The sequence below is a fragment of the Narcine bancroftii genome, chromosome 2 (genome assembly GCF_036971445.1).
Source record: "Narcine bancroftii isolate sNarBan1 chromosome 2, sNarBan1.hap1, whole genome shotgun sequence".
Lineage (NCBI taxonomy): Eukaryota > Metazoa > Chordata > Chondrichthyes > Torpediniformes > Narcinidae > Narcine > Narcine bancroftii.
The window spans coordinates 91,037,945-91,062,489 of NC_091470.1; the positions used below are offsets into that span (position 1 = coordinate 91,037,945).

The 24,545-nt window shown below is 39.3% G+C and overlaps 1 long non-coding RNA gene across 4 annotated transcripts in view; it reads right to left on the reverse strand.

Annotated features, from left to right (window-relative positions):
• LOC138752408 (uncharacterized) overlaps positions 1-12,466 on the reverse strand; it is a 33,821-nt gene extending 21,355 nt beyond the window's left edge. Inside the window, exons 1-4 of one of the 4 annotated variants that reach the window (XR_011350606.1) lie at positions 12,207-12,466; positions 9,703-9,815; positions 8,733-9,599; positions 2,962-3,223 (exon numbers count right to left, since the gene is read on the reverse strand). This is a non-coding gene — a long non-coding RNA (uncharacterized lncRNA). Of the gene's footprint in view, positions 1-2,961; positions 3,224-8,732; positions 9,600-9,696; positions 9,816-12,206 lie in introns of those variants that run through there. The other 3 variants (XR_011350607.1, XR_011350605.1, XR_011350608.1) reach the window with 3 other exon arrangements.
• Between the last annotated feature and the right edge of the window lie 12,079 nt (positions 12,467-24,545).

Sequence of the window (24,545 nt, forward strand, 5' to 3'; positions counted from 1 at the left end):
ACATCTCATTATATTTCGACTGCTTCCTAGATACTGGCGTATTGCTTGCTAGATACTGGCGTATTTTGGCTGTTAGAGTATTCTCAATGCTGTGGTGAATGTCTGCCATGCTGCCTGTCTCCCCCATCTGGCGAGCGTTGCTGTACTACCACTGGCTGGGCATTATTTCTACTGTAAAGGACACTCCCCTTGTGTATAACTGTATGTGCACCAATTGTCTTTCATTATTGTACCATGAGTTTCTGCTAATAAAAGCCATGATTATTGTTTGACGACATCGTCTTTCTCTACTTCATCAACTGGCACTTCAAAAAGCTCCTTCAAAAGCTATTTTCTCTTCCAGTCAAAATGGTTCTTCCTTGCAAAATCACAATTATCAATTTCACTTTTATGAAATGGAGGAATTAACGACACCTCTGTACTGGCTATAAACTTCTCAGTTAGACTAGAAGATAGAATTCTGCTTTGTCTGTTCTGCCTTATACCACCTTTGCTTCTCTGCAAACTTACTCCATTTTTAACTCAAACTGTCTTTGTCTTTCTTTTTTCTCTAACACCACTTGCATTCTTTTCTTCCTCTGCCTCAATTTTTAGCTCACTCCTTTCAAACACGAGCTTTGCTTAATAGGTTTACACTCAGAAATTTCTCTAATTCTGCATCTTCAAACTTACCCTCTTCTACATATTTCCTTGCTATAATTTCCTTTATCTCCACATTTCCCAGGGATAAATTTACTTCAGAAATTCCCAACAATTAAGTAATATTCATCAAATCATCCCGTTCTGTCTTCTGCAATTCTGCAGGAGATGGTGACTCGAAAACCCGTTCAATATCCATTGCTGCTTTTACAAACACACACAAGACTCTCAATTAGCTTGGAAAAAGGACTGTATCAACCTAATCTAAATTTAATTGATTACAAAGCTCCAAATTCTGTGCTGCCTTCTGTAGGACATACATTTTCAACTCCCCAGTTTGGTTAAGCTTTATTAGCTCCAAATGTGGTAAATAAAAATCTCGGATGACAAGTCCCCAATTTTCCTATGAACCGCACATAAAGCAGACCATAGAAAATGAACCAGACAGTGTTAAATTTTAAAACACTAACTTTATTACTAACTCTTTAAATATAATCTTAACTTTTAAACTATCCTTAACACTAAAGCTATCCACATCTATGTGCATGTGTGTGTGTGTGTGTGTGTGTGTGTGTGTGTGTGTGTGTGTGTGTGTGTGTGTGTGTGTGTGTGTGTGTGTGTGTGTGTGTGTGCGTGTGTGTGTGTTACCCGAACCATTAACATCAGGACCATAATCTAGAAAGTTACTTCAAGATCAGTCTTTCAAATTCAGTGTTGAAATGTAGCCCTATGAGATTTGATGCCCAGAATTAATGATGAAATGATGGGAAGACTGGAATGTGGCTGCGATAGATTCATGAATTATTTATGTTTTGCCTTTGAAGAAATATCCATCCTCACGAGCTCCTGATCCTTTTATAGGCAAGGATCGAACTGGGCGGCCTCATATTACAATCCTTGGCAGGGGTCTAACCAAGTAACAAGATGACCTCAACAGTTAGTTAGAATCAAAATGAAGCACTTTGCTTCCCATATAAGGACCCTCATGGTGCGGGTCAATCATTAGATAGGGATGCTCTTGAATTTCACTTCCTTCTGCATTTTACAGAATGACTGGCCATAGAGCTGCTTCAAATAGCTGTTTACTCTCCAACAGTTAATATGGGCCTCCCTTGAAAAATTAGTGTCTTTGCAAATGTATCGAATCTGGAATAGACTGTGACAATCCTTCCCTCTGTCCTTTCAATGTATCAAATTATCGTTGGACTGTCTTGTGCTTGGTGCTTGAGTGAAATGTTAAATGTTAACTGTGACCATTGAGGCAAGTTATTTCCGATAGCGAATACATCTGCCGTACAGCAGACAAAAGCAATTTCGTGTAACATGACACTGTTGTGGGTACATGATAATAAGTTTCATCTTTAATTTAGAAATCTTTTTGAAAGTCCTCGACTGGTATTCAACTGTCCCTCCATCTAGCTTGTGTTCCCAGAACTCAACCGCAGCTCCTTCGAGTTTCCTTCGTTTTGGCATAACAAACTGGTTATGTTATTATATATTACATGAACTATTATATGATAAACTCAGTCGTATTTAGATCACTCTTTCTAAGTGGATCCCAATCTAAAGATTGATAATTTTACCTGTATCATTGTCCATGAGCGGATAGGTTTTGCGGTTTAGATGTCTAACCAGTACTCGTTAGGTATCTGTCTGCTCATGGTTAACATTTCTTCACGTACCTGTTGGTACACTCGGATCTAAGGTTTCATACATTTGGCGATGAGCGTCACCAGGCATTTCACCTCCTCCATCAGCTCCTTTCGAAATGTTCTCAGGGTCAGGACATAAATCCCCGTGTTTGTACAGGTACTTAGAAGCAGGTCCATGAAAGCAATTGCTGGAAAATCACTGCCTCCGAAGTACTCAGCACCTAAAACACGCTCAGTCACAACGTAAACAACTAAAATACTCCACAACAATATGAAACTGCCAGATATGCTGAAAAGTAAAACAATGGATTTCCTCCGTTTTCCGATCTCCGGGTCACTCTCTCCATTTCTGCGGCCCCTGAGCTTCTTGCGGACCCGACCAGAGAGGAAAACATATCTGCCAGTCAGTGCATTGAAGCACAAAATCAATACGAGCGGGTGGAAAAGAGTTAAAGAAAATATGAACAACTCAAACGAAGCCCACGTGGGTGAAGTTAAAAATGCCTTTTTCCAGACACAACCCCGCGGTGTACCGTTGGTGACAAAACCTCGGTCCATTGTAAAGTACCACGGACAGTTTGTAACACAGCTCAGCACAGTCACCATGCCGAGAAAAAGTGTCGCCGTTCTCTCGGTGCAATATTTTATTTTCCAATTTTGACAACAAATGGCAACAAACCGATCAAATGTAAAGCCCAGCGTGAACCAGAACGACATCATTGTGGTTGCACAGATCAGGACCCAGTTAAGAGACCAGATGGGGGTGATGGTCAGGAATGAAAATGGGAAATATATTTCAACAATGTTCCTTAATATGGCGTCAAGGAAGTTCTGCAGGAGGTCAGCCACTGCAATCCCCACAAGGTAACGAATGATACAATTGGAGAGGCCGCACTTTCCTTGTGCCAAGGTCACAATCGCCACCAAGTTAACTTCAAGGAAAGAGAAAAAGAACATTATGCTGGGATCGCAATACACTCCTGTCCACGTACATTTTTTTTTGGCGTGGAATAACTGGTATTTGAAAATTAAACTAGTTTACAATAATTAATGGAAAGAATCGAGGAAATCAAAATATGTTTTCAGCACAGCTCCATCTAACAAGTGACTGACGCCAATATCCGGTGCAAAATATGTGGAAAATGTGAGTTCTCCATGAGATGAGATGTCTTGTTTTTATTTTGTTGTCTATGTCAGTGATCTGGATCTTATTTTTTGATAAATTGGATTAGCAATTTTGGTGATTACAGAAACATTGGAGCCATTGTGGACACCAATGAAGAATCTCAAAGGGATTTGGACTAAATGGGAGAAAAGTCAAAAATGGCAGATGCAGTTTAATGCAGACATTTTGGAAGGGCAAACCAATATGGCATATACATAGTAAAGGGGAGGGCACTGTGGATCGTGGAGCAGCAAAGAGATATGGGAAAAAAATATACATTGTTACTTGAAGGTGGCATCAGGTGTGGATAATGTTGCAAAGAAACCTTTTGGCATCTTAGACTTTATTAATCAAAATATTCAGTATAAGATTTTGGATGCTATATTGATATTTGTTAAAACTGTGAGCCCAAACTTGGAATATTGTGTGGAGTTCTGGGTGCCTAATTATAGGAAGAATATCATTAAGATTGAAATAGTGCAGAGAAGCTTTACTAGTCTGTTGGCAGGTCTTCAGGAGTTGAGTTACAGGGAAAGATTGAAGATGTCAGGAATTTATCCCTTGGAACAATGAAGAATGAGTGAAGATTTGATAGAGGTTTACAAGATTATGGGAAATATAGACAAATTGGATGTGAGAAGGCTTTTTCCACTTAGATTCGGGGAGATACATATGAGATGTCATTGTTTTAGGCTTAGATGGGAAAGGCTAGGGGGATCATTAGGGGAAAGATATTTATACAGAGTGTGGTATGAGCTGCCATTTGATCTGCTGAATGTGGGCTCGATCATAAATTTTCAGAATAAATTTGAAATTGGACAAATACGTGGATGGGAGAGGCCTGGAGGGATATTAAATGGGAACACGTCAATGGAAGTAGCAGAAAAATTGTTAGTTGCGTCTAAATGGGTCGAATGACCTACCTTCTGTGACATAGCATTCTATGTTTCAATGGTTCTTCCATCGAATTCACAATTCTTCCTGTACATTCACTAATATACCAGTGATGTATATGGATATGCTAAATTGCATTTAAAATCATGTTAGTGGCACAGTCAACAGCAGAGAAAGGATAAGAGGGTGAGTACAAATATTATGTATTTAAGTAGTTCATGTGATGAATATGATAGTAGCATCTACTAGATGGTTTGCATGTGCATCAACATTTAAATTCAATGTGAACACAGCAATGTACAAAATTGGTGCAGATGGCAGGGGTTCAGATTTCTGGATCATTGTGATCTCTGCTGGTGAAGGTATGACCTGTACAAAAAGAGGAAGGTGGTGGGGGCGGGGGTGGTGGCAATATCCTGGCAGGCAGGTATTCTACAGCAGTGGAGAGGATTAAAACTAATTTGGCAGGGGTTTAGAACATGGGAAGCAGAAAGTAGGTGCAGAGATTAAGGTTCAAAGGGTTAGGGTAGGACAAAAGCACGATACTATGTGCTCTGAGTTGGCGAGGAAGGACAGGCAGTGGACAAAACATGGAGAGGGTCTAGTTAGAGGGGTTGCAATGTTTACCTATTTCAACACTATGAATATTAGGAATGAAGAAGATGAACATAGAGCATACATGGAACTACGATATTGAAGCCATTACATAAATTTGGCTGCAGGAAGGGCATGGTTGCCTGATGCTGGTACCTGGGTTCAGATATTTTAAAAAAATATTAGGATGGGAGGTAGAAAATGGAGGAATGGTCAGGGATAGTATAACGGCTATAGAACTGAAAGATGTTGCAGAGAGAGTGTCCATTGAGTCGGTGTGGATAGCACTCAGGACACCAAAGAGCAGATAAACCAGCAGATTTTGGAATGGTGTGGGAAATACAGAGTTACAGTTATGTGTAATTCAACATCTCTAAAACTGATTGGCAGAGTATTTTGGCTGGACAACTAAAGGAGATGCCACACTGGATCCAATTCTGGAGATGAACCTGCTCAGATGGTGATTGTCTTGGTGGAGGAGCATTCTGCTAACAGTGACCACAATTTTCATAGTTCCAACTATGCCACAGAAAAGGATATAAACAGTCAAACTGGGAAAGTGTTTAACAGGAGAACAGTAAATTTTCAAAGAAAAAGCCAGGAACTAGCGAGAGTAAATTGGAAACAGGTGTTTAAGGGTGAAAACACAGAGGTAATGTGGAGGACTTTTAGGGACCACGTGTGCAGAGTTCAAGATAGGTTTGCCCCACTGGGATAATGAAAAGATTGTAGGAAAAGGGATCCATTGCTGATGAAGCAGGTGAGGCAGTTAAGTCAAGAGGCAGAAGGAAGAATACTTTAAACATAGGAAATAGGAAACAGAAGGTGCTCATGAGAAGTGTATGGTAGGCAGGAAGGAGCTTCAGAAAGGACATGAAAAGTTGAAAGGGGCATAAGACGGCCTTGGCATGTGGAATTAAGGCGAACCCCAAGTCAGTCCATGTGTACATAAAGAACAGAAAGATTACAAGAATGAAGGTGAGGCTGATAAAGTATAAGGGAGGCAAGATGGGCCTGGAGTCAGAGGAGGTTGTAAGGTCATAAACGAATACTGTGTGTCAGCTTTCACAAGAGGAAAGGACAGTAATCACAGTGAAGTTGAAATTGAACAGTCCTGCATGCTTGATAATGTGGAGTTTCAGGAAGCAGATGTGCTGGATTTTCTTAAAAACACCAAGATTGAGAGTCCCCAGGACTGGCCGATATATACCCAGGGTCGAGATAGCTGGGACGGTAGCTATGATTTTTAAATCCTCTTTTGCTATGGGAGAGGTTCCAGAGGATTGGAGAATGTCAAATGTTGTCCCCTTGTATAAAGTAATAGGGAGAATCCTGGGAATTATAGATCAGTGAATCTTACGTCAATCATGAGCAAACTAATGAAGAAGATTCTTAAGGATAGGATCTATGATCATTTGGAGAACTAGAGTCTGCTCAGGGATATTCAGAATGGCTTTGTAAAAGGGAAGATCATGCCTCACAGGTCTAATTGAACTGTTTGAGGAGGTAACTTAAAAAATTGATGAGGGTAGTGTGGTAGATGTGCTTACATGGACTTTAGCAAAGCATGTGGCAAATCCAGCACGAGAGACTTATCCTTAAATTCACGAAGCACGGGATCAGTGAAACCATGGCTGTGTGGATAAATAATTGACTTTTATGAAGAAGCAGAGAATAATAGTGAAAGGAAAGTATTCTGCCTTGAGGATGGTAACTAGTAGAGTTCTGCCGGAATCTGTTCTGGGGCCTCTGGTACTTGTAACTGTTATATATGACCTGGATGAAGAGGCAGAAGGATGTCCAGTAGGTTTGCAGTTAAGATGAATGTTGGAGAGGTTGTGAATGAAGCTGAGGATTGACAGAGGTCACAAGAAGATACAGACAGAAAAGTTGAAGATGGGTTTTTGCATTTTGGAAGGACTATTCAGAATACCGAGTACAGGGTTAATGGTCAGTTGCTTAAGCGTGTGGATGAAAAGAAGATCTTGGGTTCCAAATCCTTGCATACCTCAAGGTCACCGTACAGGTTGATAGGATATTTAAGAAGGCCTATGGGAAGGTGGTATACACTAAGAGGGGGATTAATTTCAGGAGAAGAGACCACATTAGAGAATTGTGTTTAATACTAGTCACCTCATTATAGGAAGGACTTGGAAGCTTTGGAGAGGGTGCAGAGTTTATTTTCCAGGATGTTTCCTTGATTGGGAAATATATCCTATGAGGCAAGGTTAGCAGAGCTGGTATTTTTCACTTTGGAGCATAGGAGGATGAGAGGAGACTTGACAAATGTCAATAAGGTAAGGTGAGTGACAAGCATCGGTTTCCATAGGAAGGATCAACAAACACAAGATGACATAAGTGCAAAGTTAAGGGAGGGAAGTTTAGGGGAGACATCAGGGGTAAATTTATATTTATAGAGAGAATTGAGGATACAATGAATACCTTGCTGAGGATGATGATGTAGGCTGAAATATTGGGGGAATTTAAAGACTCAGAGAGACATGTGGATGAAAGGCAAATAGAGAGTTATTGGGTAGGGAAGGTTTCCTTTTTGAAGGAATATATGTTTGGCACAACATCGAGGGCCGAAGGGTGTGCACTGTGCTGCATTGTACTATGTTCTATAAAGAGGGAAATATTAGGGGTGACGCCATCGGTTGAATTTTTACAGCGAGAGTTGTAGGTTCTTGGAACGCATTGCCAACGAATATGGTTGGTGCTGTATGATGAGGGGATTTGAGGTGATCCTAGGAGCAAGGATGAAAAAGTAAAGGGTTACAAAGTAGTCAGGATTAAGTATTTTTTATGGTAGGTATATGTATATGCATAACATCAAGTACTGTGTTCTATGACTGAAATATAACCAGTTAAAATTGAATGGATAGATTTAGACATCATTGGAAAGAGGTGTAATTTATCAATGGGGATGTGATGCGGGTAGGTTGGCTCGGTCGATGAACACAAGATGGGACTAGTTGAGATTGAATAGGTAGAGAAAATATAAGAAGGGGATCTCACAGGTTGTTTGTGATGTCTGGATATTACAGGGTCTCCAGAATGTCCTTGCCACATATCTCGAATGTGGTAAGGAATGATCACAGCACATGGTACTTTATTCCAAAAGGACAGCATTATTTTCCAGAAAAGAGATGCTTTACTGTAATATACAGGGGATTGGTGGAGACGTGTCTGGAACAATGCACACAATTCAATGGACACCGAAAAAACCAAAATGTAGCATAGTTAGAATCAGTTGAGATAAGGTTCAGCAGACTATGTAGTGATATGATAGAGTAATTCTCGCAATAATCATGGGAAAAGTTGTGTCCGTGTTCGTTGCGATTCAGAAACATGACATGTTTAAGCAATCAAAGGATATCCACGCACACAAACTTCAGCCAGACAGAACCTGAGGTCAGGATCGAATGCTGATTTCCTGTGCTTAGAGGCAGTCGTTCTTGCTGCAGCTGCTCAACTGTGCAGCCTGTGCGAGAGGGGAAGCTGAGAATCGGACAGGGATATCAGTAATGAGGAACAACGTGCAATACAAGGACCGGACACAATGACCAACAGATGCCAGACCTCCTGAAACAATAAATATTGGCAGAAAAACGAATGCGATCAATGAACGTCGAAGTTCACGGTGAACTGCATTGGAAGATCTGTGGGGTGAATGAGAGGCAACGTTGATTTTCACTTAAAATAATTGAGGGCTGGGACCTGAACTCTAATTCTACTTAATTATCTGTTATCCACAATCTACACGACAACACATGCAGTTCCCTTACCTCCACCTTATCCATGAGTACCCTGCAAAAGTAGATTCATCTTCAGGGTTGATGTCCCGCAGCACATGGACATATTCCCAATCAGAAAAGGTATCGCTTTTCTCCAATTATGTTCGATCACAGACACAGGATTCCCAGGATGGAAATCCATGCAACCACAGGGCACCGCTTCTCTTGACAGGAATTTAGTTAAACCATAAATAGCTCATCCCAGACATTCAGAAAATGAAAAGCTGCACCAATCCTTGAATGGAATCACAGATGGAAATTAACAAACACACTCTGGATGTTGAAAATACGAGGAGTTTTGGGTCTTGTCTGTCCCAGCGGCCAAAGATTGGGCCAATTTCACTTTGTTTTCCTGACTTTTCCTGGCTGGACTGAGGTGGTCACAGAGCCCCCAACCACCTCTCAAGACATTGGGAAAGAATCGTAGTGAGCCAGACTACCAGGCAAAGATGTCTTTTTTTCACAGCCGTCCTCCTATATGTCTCATATATAGCTGCCATTTTTTTATGGAAGTTGCCATACCTTCCCCTCAAGTTATAGGTAACTTTCTCCAGGAGAACTCAGGTTTGCAGTTTCCTGCTCCATCGCCCAATCTTCAGGCAAATGTCGGATTTCCAGGTCACCGCTATGCACTTCCTGGCTGCCGCCAATGCGATCATTAGGAATTGAATTTGGAAGCATCATTTTAAGTCTTATGTCCATTATATTACCCAGCAGGAACAGGTCAGGGTCATGTGGGAATTCTTTATGAATACTTTTCCCTCGGAATTCACCGAGCTCTCGAGTTCTGTCCAGAAGGACCTCACTATGGTACATATCCACGTCGCATGCACAAAGGGTCCTATCTCAATGCGGCATCTAAAACAATGATCCGACAGGTGTGTTAATGACCACCATATTTTTTGCAAGTCAGTAACAGCTGATACAAATAAAATTATATTTCACTAGCCTGTACCTGTACCTTGCATTGATCACTGCTGACATGCTTGGCCGACCATCACCGCTCATCAATTGTTATTCCTAAGTCTGACTCCCACCTCTGTCTGGATTTATGGTTCCGTTTGGGTCCTTCTACTTGGAACAGGGAATATATTGACAAAATGAATTTCCAGGTAATCCCCTTTCAAATCAAGGTCTCTAAGTCACTGCACTTTGGTGGGCACAGTTGGACCCAATTTGATCTGCAAAAAACGATACTATCTTAATGTAGCAGTGGAATATCTTAGTTTACAAATTGTAATTCTACCAAGATGCTCAAATGACATTAATTGACCTTGATCGTAACAATCGTCCATGGACCTGATGCCATTCCAGCACCAGGTGTGTAGCATTCTGTTACACATTGTGAAAGGTATTAGCGGGTTTGAATCAAGGGGGGTTTCTGGAGATAGCCCGAGTGTTATTCCTAACTACTGATTTATGTCACCCAAAATGCAAATAATCTGATTTAGTATGGCACTGTCTGTTTTCCAAGATCGCAATTCGGCATCCCACTTGGAAATGAAGTCCTCGGCTACTCTCAAGTCTACCAAGCGCAGACCAATTTGTTCCAAGGATTCTACCTGTTCCCCCACCTGCAAAGAGTGAGGAGATGAATAGTATTTTTTAAAGATCGGCATCTATAATCTACTCAGACTCAGGTTAATTTCTCCATAGAGATCCTGGTTACCTTTCTGTTCCATAAGTATTTTCTTATCCATAGTATTTTTTTAAAGATCGGCATCTGTAATCTACCCAGACTATAGTCTCGGGTTAATTTCTCCATAGAGATCCTGGTTACCTTTCTGTTCCATAAGTATAATCTTATCCATCTGAAAGAAGCCCCTGGGCAATGTCACAGGCAAATTCTGAAAGAGATATTGGAATCTTGGCAACACATTCCTTTTTCGTGCAGTTGACCCTGCCCATCTGTTGAGGTCCTCCTCGAATATTTCCCAACAAGGTGAATTTAATTTATGCAAATTATTTAGATTATTCTCTCTTTTAATTCCCAGGTACTTGATGCCATGTTGTGGCCACTTTAGGTAATTATTGTTCTGACATTGACTGTAATCCCCTCCATAAGTGAGATGATCCCACACTTGTCCCAATTTATCTTGTATCCGAGAATCGCCCCATGGTCTTCCAGAGTAGAGGGCAGCTTTGGCAATGGGTTTATTGGGTCTGTCAAATATATCAGTACATCATCAGCAAATAAACTGATTTTATGTTCTTCATGTGCCTCTTGGAACTGCTTAATGTGTGGATCCTGATGAATGGCCTCAGCCAAATATTCCATGCCAGTATGAACAGAGCTGGAAATAGTGAGCATTCCTGTCTGCTTGACCTTGTGAGTGGGAAGGCTGAAGAAATTTGCCCCTTAGTCACAACCTTAACTTTGGGTGCATAATAGCGTACTCTTATCCAATTAATCCTAACATTATTTTGTCAACGACTATGAATAAAAAAGTTCCACTTTAACCTGTTAAATATCTTTCCTGCATCGAGAGGAATGGTGATCCCCCACCACCCACACCTATTTCTGGCTTGCGTCAAATGTATTCTACTTAGCAGTCTGCCCAACTTGTCAGTCGCCTGCTTTTTTGCACAAAGCCCATTTGATCTTTCTTAATTAGTTCTGGCAAATTCTTCGCTAATCCCCCTGATAAACTTTATCTGGAATGACAGTGCAGCTTCACTCACAAAACAGATCTATCTGTGCTCTTACAAATCTCCAGGTTCTTTATCAGCAATGCCTTGAGATGCCATCTGTATACCGTTTCCTGTTTGTCTGGCATCTCTATGCTGACTACTAAAGTTGAATGATCTGAAAGTAGTCTCGCCATGCACTCAGTAACCTCTATATGGGCTAAAGCCAGGAAAATATCTATTCTAGATTTGGAGTCATGCTGACTCAAGTAGAAGGAATAATCAGATGCTTCAGTCTCCACACATCTATCAAATTCAGCTTCTTCATACTGCAAATAGTGCCAGTGGCCATCTTTGTTTTCACTATTATTTTCATTGACTTGTCCAAAGGAGGATCCAAACAAAAGTAAAAATTTCCCCAAATTAGAATATTCTCTTTTGCTTTTGCCAATCATGAAAATGTCCTGCCCAAATTTTTCATCATCGATATTGGGGTCGTATAGATTCTCCAGGGTCCAGGACTTGGAATATATTTGACAGTGCACCACTACAAATCTACAATTTTTATCCATTCATTAGAACACTCCCTGACCAAAATTGCCACCTCCTTGCTTTCAAACCGAATGGGAAAGCCAGTACCTGGCCCACCCACTTTCTTTTGAATTTTTGGTGTTCGAGTTCTGTGAAATTAGTTTCTTGGAGGAAGGCCAGGTCCACTCCCAATTTCTTTATGTACGCCAGGACTCTTTCTCTTAATCTTTCCATTCAGACCATTCACATTGAAACTCGGAAATGCTATACATTTAGCCAGTTATCGCACCAATATTTTCCTTGTACCTTGGTCGCTCAGAGATCGTTCCTCATCCAGCCCATTATGATAAGCCATCCCTCGTCAACAGCCACATCATTTCACTGAGTTACAGACATCCGCTTTCAATCACATAAATTGTCCACAAGTCAATCAGGTTTGTATTCTCTTTAGGCTTTTTCAGGTGCATTCTACGCTAAGAACATGCCTGAAGAAGCAGAAGCGGCCCTTTAAATTACCGTTCAGGTGGCAGCGTTTAAAGCGCAACGCTGGTCACCTGAAGGACGCCGCTGCACAGGATGCGGCTTTGAGCACAATGGGGCTCCTGTTGATCAGCAGCCTGACTCTTTAACAGCTGCATTCAGGAGGGTGACGTCGCTCGCCTCTCCTGTACATTCAGGGGGCCGCAAAACAGCCGCATATTACCTAAACATGCGGCTTGACATCTGGGGCAATTGGCCACCTGAAAGTGCCTTCTGTTTCAATCCAGAAGAAGTCTTTCACTTGATCCAAGAAAGGGTTGCTGAAGGATATCTCCAATTCAGCCAACATCGATGCGCAGAAGTGATCAAAGTTTCGGGTTTACGAGACCCAAATAGAAGAGTAAACTTTCTAACTATCAAAGAGGAAAGAAACAAGGCAGGTGCCCAGAGCTGATGGAGAATAGGGCGGAGGATGAGAGAGGCGGAGAAACAGTGAAGAGTCAGATGGGAGAAAAAAGATGAGGAAGTCAATGGGGAAAGAAACTTTGGAGAGTAAAATATATATGCAGGTGTAAAGTCACGACCGAAGGGGAAACGTGCAATCTGATTCACTCAAATCTAAAAGAAATCTGTCGAACGGTGACTGGTGATCCCTCCAGAAACAATGCTTGTCCGACTGATCTATGACAAAATTTTCATTCTGGATGTGGGAATATTCAACGACTTCAGTGAATCTAGAGCCCGGACGGATGTGAAACTGAACAAGTTCTCAGTCAGCTGAGCGACCACCGCGGAATCACACCGTGCCAGAGGATTCACATCCAATTTCTGGCCCGTCAATGAGAAATAAAGTCGTTGAGAGCAGGTCAACGTCGTTCAGATCTGCAACAGCGTCCAGATCCAGGAACCCCAACCCCACCGCCCTGCATTGGTTGACCATGAATTTCGCAGAACAAGCTCATCAGCGTGTGATTCCACTCTGGCCACAAACTCAGCCTATCAACTGCTGTCGTGTTCATGGAACTTGTCCGCACATTGAACTGTCAATAGGAAGCATGGCAACTTTACCGAGATAACGGCTTGGACTGAGACACCGGGTTAATTTAAAGGAAACCCCATCATTGAGCAGACGTCGCTCATCGATTTCATAACTATTAAACCGCATCCCATGAATGCGGTCCCCATCCAACACCAGCAACTGGCTGGCTGACTGGGAAAAACACGCCGGGTATATTTGCTCACCTGGAACACAGACAGCTGCCGCAACAGGATAATAAATGGCAATGATTTGACTTAGTAACCAGGCTCCCATGTTCTCAGAGAAGTGACAAATCAAACGTCAATGAAACACATTTTTAACGGCATCTCTTCTTATAGAAGAGAGGAATCTCCAGCCGCACGGATCTCTTGGTAAATGATGTGAGTTGCATTCACTGAACAAACAAGTTATGCCACCTGCTCCTAGAATAACAGCACTGTGGGGATTCCAGACTCAAAGTGGAAGATCCACCATCAAAAGGCATCGTTTGGATGCCATGTCAGAGAGCAATGATGACATGTATCAGGATTGTGAGAGGGTTGATGTACACTCATTGGGTCACTATGTTTCCCATGTTTCTGCATCGGAAAGTGCTCTGCTCTGGTCGCATGAATGTGTGGATCCATAATAACTGAGGGTAAACCGAGAACTGCACCGCAGTCGAGGAAGGCAATTGGAAGACATTATAAAGAGACGTCAGTGTCACTGGCGTTATCAACATTTTCTTTTATCCTGACTCAATTCCTACTATCGGTGGGAAAAATAAGATAACTTATGCTTGGAGTCAGAGAAAATGTGATAAATGAAGATTCTGCATCAGTGTTTACCCAGGAGCGTTACATGTAAAATCAAGATGAGGAGAATGGTGTGGAAAAGGCTCGTGTGCTCGGGACGTTTGAAAGAAAAGAACGAGATGGGTCTATTTCCGACATAAGTCGTAGTAGACCTTAAGCGTTGATAACATTTATTTCAAATTATTGGAAGAGGCAAATACAGAGATGGTCTGGACCTTGACAAATTAATTGATATCATTAAGAGGCTGGAGGACCCCAAATCCAAGCAGCAATACCTGTGCACCACGAGAAAGGGTTACTTAAACAAAAGTTGCTTTTAATTATCTTCGAATATGAAAATACAATCAAACTTTAACTTATCTCTTTTGACTCACTTAACCTACTTCACCCCCTTCTAATTCTAATCGCACGTGTGTGTAAATTGAGTAAAGTGCTTTGGTTCACAGTCCAATCTCACTGGTTGCAGCCAATACTTGTACAGTGCACAGAAGTTAACATTCATACAGTTCACAAGGTTTTGGTGCTCAACAGATAAATACTTACATCTCAGAAGGCTCTTGTTGGTTTTCAGAGAGAGAGAGTTTTTATTGTTCCAGGACATCCCCATCTGATACCATTTTAATCAGCCACTCCAGTGTCATGCTCACAAAACATGCCCACCTTCTGGGTTCTCCAGTTGATAACCTCTTTCTTTCAGGTCATCACAGGGACACACTGGACAGCCAGTCCTCTCCTTTGACCAGGCTCTCTTTCAAAGCTCGCCAGCTTGTCCCACTGGAGCCAATGTCTATGACTCTCTCCTCTTTCTCTCTCTCTCTCTCTCACTCCCTCCAATTCTGAGAGCAAAGCCTGTTTTTCCACTGTTCTCTGGCTGCGAAGATCACATGACCTTCCAGGCAGTAAATGGTATTTTCCAGACAAAGCTGCCAAATGCTCTTTTCCAGACAAAGCTGCCACTTTTGTTACATTTATTGCCTTTTGCACAGGACTATCCATCATGAGTCTAAGCATCTTTCAAAAGCACCTGCAAAATCTCTGTGTTTTAAAGTGTTTATGTGTGACCTGCCCTAATAAACCTTTCCCCATTTATCTCCCAAATACCTCTATATACTCTGTTACAGTATATTCCATTGAGTGAAGAAATCGGAATGTGGTGCAGTTTCATAATTGCAGTTGAAAATTGCAGCCACCTACACATTCAAAACTCAAATCAAACAAGTCGAAGAATGTAACCATGATAGTTCTCAAAAAAAATTAAACAGCATGTAAGGAATCTCAAAAGGGCTAACTTCGACGTTGTCCTGTGTAAAGTTAATGGTTAAACTATGAATGACTGTCCATTTACATCACTCCCTTTCCTGACACGTTCAGGTGACAATCTCCCTTTAGATTATTCCAACTGAATTGGCTATCCTCACATGTACCTGCATTACACTGCAACAGCAATGCATTTGTGTACTTTCATAATCTATTCCTGTTACCCTTCACTGGTCTGGAATCCACTTCACAGATCAAACTGCCACTGGAGACTCATTTGATGATCTATTCACTTTCCGCTGATAGATCGTAAATATTTATTGTAAATCTCCATTGTACCAGTGCTCAACCTTTTTCTGGTCCTCATAAATGGACTCACTTATTTCAGAGGTTTGCTTCCACCCTACCAATGAGTTCTCCATGCAATACTCTCTGATTTTACACAGCAATTTCTTGTGCAGAACTTCAACAAATACAATTAGAAAGTCCAAACACACCATGTCAACAGGTCCACTTGAGGAAGGAAGGAGTTAAAAGCCAGTGAGAATAAAAGCTAGATTTTGGTGCATTCTAGTAAGGCAGGCAAGTTAATTCAAAAGGTCAAATTAGTATGTATAGTATGAACTTTTAATTGGGCCAAATGTAACCCAACTCATGTGTAAACTGAACAAAGGCAAGCTGTGAACACAATGCCAGTCTCTGCGAGCCTTTATAGAGAGAGTATGGTGGTGTAGGCAGTGGAAGAAACACAGCCACTACTTCATTACCATCTGCACAGTTTGTCTTTACCACTGAATCCCTTCACCCTCCATTGCGGCAGGACCAGCGGGAGCGGCATTCCTGTTGAGATGTTGCAGAGCAATGTGTCCATGCTGCTGGGCACCCAGACATCCTTGAGTTTTAGTCCCAAGATGGCGGTCCCCAGCGCTGGTGGTAGAAACACCAAGTCGACTGGCCCTGGTCAATTTGTTTTTATTCAAATTCTCCACGCTCCTTTAAGTGCAGCAAGAGCTCAGTCACCTGGTGCATTGTGACATCATAATCGCTGCCCAGGGTGCACGCTGGAAGGGATGCTGGAGTCAGATAGAAACCTCTGATGATGCCATTTCCCCATGGCTACCCTGCCATGTGGCGATACAGTGGGGCCGGTTCACCATAAGGATGTGTACCGCCACACAACCACCCCCGAAAACCGGCTACGTGCCCTTTCGCTTTGGTGGCCAGCTCCGGCACTTGGGCATTTGCAAGGTTGTGGGGAAACCTAACCAGGGTCCTCCATTTGCTGCAATACAACCTATTCCTGTTGTTAGGGAATCTTTCATTAGAATTATTGTGGATTGTGTAGGTCCCTTGACGAAAACTAAGTCTGGAAATCAATACTTGTTAACAATTATGCGTGCAGCATCAAGATTTCCAGAAGCTATACCATTAAGAAATATTAAAGCTAAAATTGTGGTGAAGGCTCTGGAAAGATTTTTCACAGTGTTTGGATTACCAAAAGAAATTCAGTGTGATCAGGGATCTAATTTTATGTCTGGATTGTTTCAACAATTAATTGATGAGTTGGAAATAAAACAGATCACTTCATCTCCATATCATCCTGAAACTTGCAGAGCTTTGGAAAGGTTTCATTCTACTCTTAAAAATATGATGAGGATTTATTGTCTGGAGAATGGGAAAGTTTCGGATGAAGGTATTCATTTATTGTCGTTTGCAGCGAGAGAGGTGTGAAGGAGTCATTAGGTTTTAGCTTTTGAAATTGTGTTTGGGCATCAGGTTAGAGGTCCTTGGATGTTAATAAAAGAACAATGGGTGAATGAGGAGGAGCAGTTGGACTTGCTGGATTATGTTTCTATATTTAAAGTAAGGCTACAAAAAGTGTGGACTTTAGCTCGAGAATTTAGAAATTGCTCAGGGTAAAATGAAGTGTTTATTAAATGAAAGCTCTAGTGAGGAAATTTAAGGTAGGAAGTAAAGTTTTGATTTTTATTTCAACACATGACTATCCTTTGAAAGCTAGATTTTCTGGTCCATACACAATTAAATTAAAATTGAATGATATTATCTATGTTGATAACACTCCAGATAGAAGGAATAAAACTCAGGTTTGTCACATAATTATGTTGAAATCTTATTATGAGAATCATGGTGGTGGAGACCAATCTGTATCAGAGGTGTTGGCTGTTGGCAGAGTGGAGGAATTGGTCGATCATGAGATTATGGAAATAAAATCTTGTGAGGGTAACCTTGAAGAAACCATGGTTCCTGTGCACATGTCTAACTCAGAAATTTAGAGAAAATGTTAGTTCCTCTTAATTCACAAGAACAGATACAGTTGAAGGATTTAATTTTAAAGAACACAGATCTTTTTCCTGACATTCCAAAAAGAGCATCAGTGATTTAGCACAATGTTTAAGATTGTGAATCAAATCCCATTAAACAACACCCATACAGAATAAATATTCAGAAAAGGAAAATTATGGATCAGGAGGTGGGATATATGTTGAGAAATGATATTATTAGACCTTCAAACTCAGATTGGAAGTCTCCTTGTATTCTGGTACCTAAACCCGATGGAACTGTTAGGTTTTGTACAGATTGCAGGAAGGTTAATGCAGTAACTAAAACAGATGCTTATCTTATTCCAAGAATAGAGGATTGTATTGGTAAGATTGGAAAAGTTAAATTCCTTACTAAGTTAGATTTGTTGAAGGGTTACTGGTGTGTGCCTTTAACTGAGAGAGGAAGGAATATTTCAGCTTTTGTTACTCCATCTGGCTTATATGAGTACAATGTGTTACCTTTTGGCATGAAAAATGCTCCTGCAACATTTCAAGGAATGATTAATTCAATAATCCAAGGGTTAACACATACAGATGCTTTTATTAATGATATGGTCATAAAATGTGACAAATGGGAAGAACATCTGAAGAAATTGGACAAATTGTTTGTAAGATTATCCAAAGCAAACTTAAGTTAACTTAGCAATGAATGAATTTGCAAATGTTATAGAGTCATACTTGGGTCATGTAGTTAGTCATGGCAAAGTTGCATCTATTCAAGCAAAATTGAATGAAATTTCTGAGTTTCCTATTCCCAATGGCAAGAAAGCAGTGAGAAGGTTTTTCCGAATGGCAGGGTAGTATAGGAAGTTTTGCAGAAATTTTGCTGAGGTTGCTCTTCCTTTAACCAACCTTTTGGGGAAGGAGGAGAAATTTGTGTTGACTTTAGAGTATCAGGTAGCTTTAGAAAATTGAAAGGATAGGCTATGCCATTATCCTGTATATAAATCTCCTGACCTTGATAAATCTCTTTCTGCAGTAGTGGATATGAGTGCGGGAGAAGTAGGGTCAGTTTTATTGCAAAAACATAATGAAATGAACCATCCAGTTGTCTGCTTTTCAAAAAAATTAAATGTTCATCTAAGGAAGGTTTCTACTATTGAGAAAGAATTATTGGCCATTGTGTTATCTTTGCAGAATTTTGATGTGTATCTCAAGAACCAATTGTTGTAATTACTGACCACAATCCTCTGGTGTTATTGAATAAATGTAAGAACTAGAACAGAAGATTGTTAAACTGGAGTTTGATATTACGAGAATATAATTTGCAAATTGTTAATACCAGAGGTTTAAATAATATAATAGTGGACTATCTATCAAAATGTTAAATTATATCTTGTATAATATGCTGTCAACATATTTATTATGACATATATATTGTGAATTTTTATATTTTTAGAGTTTAGTTATTACTGAATTTAAACTCAGTTAAAATTCCTTTAAAGAAAGGGAGGTGTTCAATTTTAATATTTTGGGAAAATTTATATCATTTAGAGTAGGTCATATACATACACACATCTTATTTGAAAGACTGAAGAATTCACATTGCAGGATCTCTGGAGAATGTAAGCAACTTTCACAAATTGGTGTTAATTGAACTGACATCATAAAATGCTTGACTGTTTTCTTGCTGGAGTCATGCTGTCTATCAGTACCATTTCTGCAAAGTGCTCACAGAAATGTCAATTCTGGATTGTTTAACTAAGATAATAACTTGAGAAGAAGAAAGAGCACCTGTTGTTTGCTAGAGAAGGTGGCGGTCTTGCAAGACATAGGTCACATGCTCTTTTTGGAGTTGCAGTTGGAAAAGAGATAGAGTTGAGTTAACAGCTCAGTCAGTCAGTCAGTCAGTGTGTGGGAAACGGACAAGTAACTGAAAAACACAATCCAGGGAGAACTATTTGAAAATTATGAAAGCAAGTTCCAGTGCAGTAGACGGCTGGAAGTGGTATCTGTCTGATGTTTCTCTTGAAATAGAGGAAGGAATAGAACTCTGAGGTAGCTTGAAGAATGAGGTTACCATTCAGAAGACCCTGATGTGGCAAGTTTAATCATCGAGACCCTGAGGTGACTATTGATGTTATCTCAGTTGTGGAAATCCTGAAGCAACAAATATCTCTCTCTCTCTGTAAACCCTACATGAACCTTCCTGAGTGGTAAAAATCTACCTTTCAAGCACCAAGCCTGGTGAACTTTATATGTTAAATTCTGTACACAGTGATTACCTGCAAGCAGAGAACTTGTAAGAAGGAGACGTGAGATTGAACTGTGAACCAAACAACTTGAATTAATGCACACATTACATACATATGCATTTAAAATTAGAATGGGGTAATTTGGGGTACAGGGTACAGTATAAAAATAGAGTTAAATTAAGTTTGATTCTATTTTCACATTTGAAGTTGATTAAATATAACTTTTGTTTTCAAAGCCACTTGTCTTGGTGAATGTCTATTGATGCTGTGTTTTGGGGTCCTTTGGGCTCGTAACACAAGCTATTGGGCTGCTCCAGTATCCCGCAGGATTCTAACTGTCACTTGATTGGATCCTTCTTTAACCAAAATGAAACCTTCAGTCAGGAATGGTTTAAAAATATCCCTAAGTTTCTCACTCTGAACACAGGTGGTTCGTACCACCCCTTTCTATTTCTTCCTTTTCAGTATAGGACAATTTGCTCTTATGTGCCCTGGTTTCATACTATAGTGGTAAATAACACTCAATTTTTTTTCCTTCATACATTTCTCTTCCTCTCTTCCTTTAACCTAATTTCCAGATTTTCTTTCTACTCTACTTGGATTGTCAGCAGTATTCCTTTGAAAGGTTTTCCCTGGTGTCCACTAAGTCAATTCTTACCGTTTTTATATTATTCTCTTGAATATCATCAAGAACACAATTTTTAATCTGCTAATCAGAATGATCTTCCTAAATAAATCAAAGTTATTTTCTACTTTCATTGAGACACACCACCAATCAAAACAGATAACCTTCCTAGAAGCAAAATCCAGGTAAGATTGGGTTGGTGCCTTTTTTAAACTCCTGAACTTTTGTCTATAAGTCTCTGGGACTAGTTCATCGGAGTATAGCCTGCTTCACAAATTCGTAATCAGCTGCTTGTTGTACCATGAGACACGAATACACCTCTTGGGCTTTCCCTTTAAGAACACTTCGTAGCAGGATTGATCACTCATCTGGTGGCTATTTTAAATTTACAGCTACTTTCTCAAAATGCTGAAAAGGCTGGTCTATTTCATTTTCCTCAAATGGAGGAACTAACTTCTACTGACCAGAAACCTCTCCTCATAACCAGCACGTGGATTTTGGGCTTCTCCCTCTCCTTGCATTAAGGTCGGCTTCAATTTAGCTAGTTCTAGCTCATACATCTGTTCTTTCTCTCTCTCTTCCCTTTCTGCCTGATGTACTGCTTCCCGTTCGGCTTTCCTTTCTGCCTCTCTTTTTTCCTCTAACTCTTGTTTTCTCAAAGCCAACTTGACTTCCTCTGAAATTTTCTCCTTTGGAAACCGTTCTAATAACGTTTCTTCAAATACCCCCTTTCCTACATAGGGCTTAACAATTTTTCAAGGAATTCCCTTCTTTTTCATCCCAGTTTGTACTGTAAGAAGTTTTAACTTGCCAACTATAACCATCAGTTCTGACTTTTTACTCATTTTCCAATTAACCACTGAAGGGTTCGCTATGAACTGGTCAATTTTCATAGTTGCTGGGTTTTCTGCTGGTGATTTATACGCTCACCGTTTATTGTTAATTTCAAGCTGGAGTTTGAGTTAAACTCAGATAACTGATAACTAAGCACAAGTCAATCGCCCCTAAAGCTTCCAAATTGGTTTGATCCTTGAGTATTTCATTAGCATAAAATATTCTTTCATAAATTTCTTACCATCATCATTTTTGGTGGATATATATTCAATAATATCCAAGGTTCTGAATAAAAGTGACAGTTCATCATGATATATCTACTCGTTGGATTCGTAATTATTATTTTCTCTTTTAATGGGTAATGTTTTGTTGATTAAAATAGCTTTTGAATTATAAGATGAGGAAAATGCATAACCCACCCAATCTCTCTTCAATTTAAAATGCTGTGCGTCAGTTAAATGTGTTTCTCTTATAAATGCTCTATGTATTTTTATGTTTTTAAGTCGTCTTAATCATTTTTCCTTTTAACCTGATTCTTTATTTCATTAATATTAGTAGCTATAAATTTCAATGTCTTCAATATATTAATTTCAATTTATTCATGTATCCCCACTTCAAATGCTCCAACTCTATTCCTCGAAAAATATCTATTTGAAGATTATTCTTTTTGACTATACTTGATGACACAAGTGACATAAAAATAGTAAGAATTTTAAGAAAAGAGAAGGAAAATTTAAAAAAAGTCCTAACTGGGTTGTCTTTACTAACTAATGAAACAACCACAACACCCTTAACATATTGGGTTGCGGTATAAACATTAATAGTGACTTGATCCTGCAGCATACTATCCTTGCTCCCCCAGAGAATTTATTGACATATTTTCAAAAAACCTAAAGACTTAATACAATCAAATCTTTACCATCTATAATAATATATACAGTCCAATATTACTTTGAATAAAAACCAATTTATGCATATTAACTTCAGATGTCCTTTTGTTGCATTAATTCCACATTTTCCATTTGATTTTCACGCAACTGTTCAGCAAACTGCCTGGCTTTTACTGGGTCAACAAAAAAATCTATTATGTTTAAAGGGCCTGGATAATGTAAATTATACCCTTTCTTCCATAATATTATCTTTGTTGAATTAAATGCTTTACATTTATTTTAATATTTAAAAATTTATATCTGGATAAACAATATTTAACTTCCATTATATTCCAGTGATTCGTTTCTTTCCCTGGCTCGTCAATCAGCCAGTTCTCTTTTTGAGTAGCATAATAATTTGACTAAAATAGATTGTGGTTTTTGATTTGTATGAGGTATTGGTGTCAAAGCTCTGTGAGTTCTTTCAATTTCAATATTGTCTTGAAATTCTTCAGATCCTAAGACTTGTGGGATCCATTTCTTTAAAAAATCTTTAATATCTTTACCCTCTTCACCCTCTTTCAAACCGACTATTTTTATATTGTTGTGTCTGCTAAAGCTTTCTAAACATCAATTTTCTGAGTCAGTATTTCTTGTGTCTTAGTGACATTTATTCATAATATGTTTTTTCCTTCAAATCACCCATATCTCCCTCCATACCTTTTCTCTTTCTTCCACTTCTTCAAATTGGTTTTCATGACCATCATTGCATTCTCTACAGGTTGTATTTTAACATCCGTTTCTAATACACAGTTTCTATTAACGTTAATTTTGGACATCAGTGTTTCCTTTATTGATGTCATTCAAAAAACAATTAGTACATGACATATACAACAAGTAACTCTAAACATGAACGTTATATTTATATATAGAAAAAAAAGAAAAGACCCCCCCCCCTCCTTCATCCAACTCCCCTCAGGAGACCCATAAAGAAAAAAAAAATTAAGAAAAAATTAAGCATAAATATTAAAATCTAATCAATTTAAATTGAAATGTAAACATTCTGAATATAACAACCACTTATTAATAAAAAAACTATAATTATCTTGTGAAACATATGTAATTTTTTCCATTATTAAACAATATTTCATCTCATTATGCCATCTATTAATATCAATCATATTTGTATCTTTCCACGTACTAGCAATACATTTTTTTCACTACAGATAATGCTAAATATACAAAAGCAAGTTGAAATTTATCTAATCCCAAACCTTTCAGTATTTGCAAATTACCCAATAAAAATACTGTCGGATCTAAAGGTATTTTAAAAACAATTGAATTTTCTTCCAAAAAGATTATATATATGTGTACATGACCAGACAGCATTAAAAAAAGTTCCAACAGAATTGCCGCATCGAAAACACAAATCTGATTCATGAAAACCATACTTTTTTAGTTTTTCAGGTGTTAAGTATAATTGATGTAAAAAAATATAATTAATTATTGCATAACGTGCATTTATCAAGCTAGATACACTATCATAACAAATATCTAACCAATCAACTTCAGAAAAAATAAAACCTATATCCACTTCCCATTTACTTTTAGATTTATCCCAACCCTTTTTATCCATACCATCCTGTAATATTTGATACATAGATGAAATATAACCCTTCTCTGGTACCTTCAGAAAAAAAGTCTCAAATTTAGTCATTTCAGATAAAATCATATCTCTTTCAAAATCCTGTCATCTTTGCTCTTTTGCACGACATTTATCCCATCTGCACTTGCTTATCTCTTTTTTAACTTTTTCCAGAATCGGCAGTTCCTTTATTTTTTTCTGGGTTTATTTTTAATTTTGAAGTGTCCATGCTGTAATTTATGATTTTTGCGTTCATGTATGTTAACGATCTTCCCTCACAGCAAAAATTCAAATGATCTGATTCGGCAGTGTAGATTTATTTTACTCGATAAACTGAAACAGTTCTGGTCAATAGTACAGAGCCTTGAATGGGAACTAGACAGGTTCTGCTGAGAGGTTATGTTCAACCAAACTAATTGTTTCTGTTTTTATAGGAGTCAATAAGGTGATCATAACATTATTGGATCCTATATTGAAGAAGAGAAAATGGCAGCGCCCCTGGAACTGCTGTACGGCGAGGATTAGGGGAGAGCAGGGAGCGGAGACCCAGCGCTCCCATGGGGTC